The sequence below is a fragment of the Notamacropus eugenii genome, chromosome 3, assembly GCF_028372415.1.
Source record: "Notamacropus eugenii isolate mMacEug1 chromosome 3, mMacEug1.pri_v2, whole genome shotgun sequence".
NCBI classification, from domain to species: Eukaryota; Metazoa; Chordata; class Mammalia; order Diprotodontia; family Macropodidae; genus Notamacropus; species Notamacropus eugenii.
Window position 1 is genome coordinate 161826435 of NC_092874.1, and position 2763 is coordinate 161829197.

A 2763-nucleotide genomic window follows, 5' to 3' on the forward strand; every position below is an offset into this window, starting at 1 on the left:
GAAATTTTTAAGCAAAAACACCGAAGACCCTACGGGCACAGGTGCTGTTTTCAATGTTATTTTCTGTTCATGGAATGAGGAGTTAGAAGAGAAAGGCAGATCTGAGAAGTGATTATTGAAAGATTTTAGAAAATAAATGAGGTATTGGCGTTAGTTAGCCAATCAACAAGCAGGACAAGAAATAGGCAAATTCCCAATTTTCTAATAAAGGAAAATAGTAGAATTTTTAAATTATAGGCCACTGAGCTTACTTCTATTTCTGTTAGAAAAATTAGAAAACATTAAGAAAAATATTTTGGCAATATTCTTGGGGAGGGAGAGGGCTAGGAGGAGGAGAAAATTTAAGATTTATGGAAATGATTGTTGAAAACCAAAGACAAACAAATTAATTTTTAAAAAGATAAATATTTTTGAACCCGTAGAAAGACAAAAATGTGATGACTGAAAGCCATTACATTTTCAAGAATTGTACATGGCAGACGAATCTTATTTCTTTTTGTGAGTAAGGAAATGAGACAAGTAGATTGGAGAATGCTATAAACATAGTACTTATGGTTATGGAGAATATTATGAGCTAGTACAGCTAACTTGCAACTGATTGAATGAATGGATCCATAGAATTGTCATTAATAGGTGGCTATCCTGGAAGAAGGACCATGGGGTAATGCCCCAGGCATCTATCCTTGTTCCTATGTTGTTAGATATTTTGAGCATTGTCTTGGATTAAGAACTATTGTGATCCTAAAATTTGTCAATAACACAAAGCTTAGATAACACAAAATAAAAAGTTTGAAAGAGTCTGGATCCAACATTATTATGTTTAAATAATCAGTTTTACAAAGACAAGTTAAGTGAGGTGTGACTAGACAATATGCCTAGGATAAATCTTTAGAGGTCTGGATAGACAAAAAGCTCAATATAAGTCCAACAATTTGGCACACTAGGCAAAAATAAATTAATTACCAGACAAATAAATAACAAAAAATGCTATTCTTAGCAACATTTAAAGAGCAATTATGTCCAGAATTATAGAAGCAATTGTCCTTCTGCTCTCTTCCCCATTTTGGCTGCCATGTGATGTTTGGCTAAAGGAACTGGAGATATTTAACAAAGAGAAGATAAAAAGCACATGATAGGTTTATGTTCAAGGATATGAAAGACTGTCACATGAAAGACAAACTTACCTTGTTCTACTTTGCCCCAGGGGCCAGAACCAGAAGTAAGGATTGAACGTTGTAAAGGAGATTTATGTTTGACACAAGGAAAAGATTTCTTAACAACTAGGGTTATCCTAAAATGTGTGGACTCTTGTACTGAATTCACTCTCTTTTTTAAGTGTAGATGGCTAACCACTTCCTGGGCATAGTGTAGATTTTTTGGTCAATTATGATTTGGAAGAGGAAGCCTCAGAGGTCCCTTCCAAGTTTTAGATTTGGTCACTAACTCCTTTAGACAAACTAAGAGGTGGGGAGGAGGAATCAGTGTTGCCCTCTCCCCACCTTCCATGAGCCAGGGAGCTGCTGCTGTGGTCCCCCCACTCCCCAGCCCTGGCATCTATGAAAGTAATTGACGGGTCTCTCAACCTGGCTCATCAGCCGAGCAGGAAGGCAGACAGGTCATTAGCTGCAGAGAAATATGAAGAGGCCATTTTTTGTCACCAAAAGGCAACCGCATATCTTTCTGAGGCCATGAAGCTGACACAGTCTGAGCTGGCTGTTATCACTGGAATGACAGAGGGATAGCCACAGGAAATAACTCTTACTGATTCAGGAGAGGTGGAAAAGGGTAAAGCGGGAGGACAGGTGGAAAGCCCAGCAGACTCCTGATGGAACCCCTCATCTTCTGATGTCACCAGACCGCAGGCTGAGGATAGATCTGAGGGCCCAAGTGTGCCCAGGTCTCAGCAGTTTAGCCCTGCCGCAGTGCCAGGGGTCCTCGACAGGGACCCAGACACTCTTCTTTTTCTCCTTCAGAAGAGGAAAGACCGAACAGAACTGTGTCCCCACAGCAAAGTCCCCAAAGATGACAAAACAACAATAGAAGAGCAGGCAAGCAGATCGCTGATCTGAAGCGACACGTGCAGTTTCTTGTGGACAGCGAAAGATTGAGGAGAGAAAACAAGCAGCTCCGAGCTGAAAAGGCCAGGCTCCAGAAAGCTCTGCCTGAAAAGGAATTGGATGTAGATGATGACTTTGTAGAGAAATCAGAATTATGGATTCTGCACAGAGTGCCACAGCCTCTTCTCCCTGGCAGGAATTTGCAGCCTGCACAGGAAATGCCAAGGACATTCCCATCCCCAACCTTCCTCCCTTGGACTTCCCGTCCCCAGAGCTCCTGCTTCTGGAGCTCCCTGAAGATATTCTGAAAGGACTCATGAACAGTTACATGGAAGGTCAGAAGGGGCTAAAATGGTGATGGGGAGGGCGAGGCAATCAAACAGGGAAAACAGCAAAAATGGAAAAACACGAGGCTAGGAACGGTCTGGGCCAGGTGGAGGCTAACTGGACAGACCAGTGTAGGAGAAAAGGCCTGGCCATGCCATCGAGAACAGTCACTGTGAAGCACCCAGGACAGCCTTGGGAATGGCGGGGGCTGAGGAAGCTGGAGGTGACAAATGCAGACCTCCCAAGGGTCTCTCCTGATTCAAACCAAATGGCCACCGGGAAACACATTCTTCAAGCAGCAGTTACTTTCCTTCTCTTAACTTCAGGGTTATGCTATATGTAACAATCTACAATGCCATAAAGTATAATGCAAAATTGA

At 42.2% G+C, this 2763-nt stretch overlaps 1 pseudogene; it reads left to right on the plus strand.

Moving 5' to 3' along the window:
• Positions 1-1556: 1556 nt before the first annotated feature.
• LOC140531911 (nuclear receptor-binding factor 2 pseudogene) lies at positions 1557-2415 on the plus strand (annotated as a pseudogene).
• Positions 2416-2763: the final 348 nt, after the last annotated feature.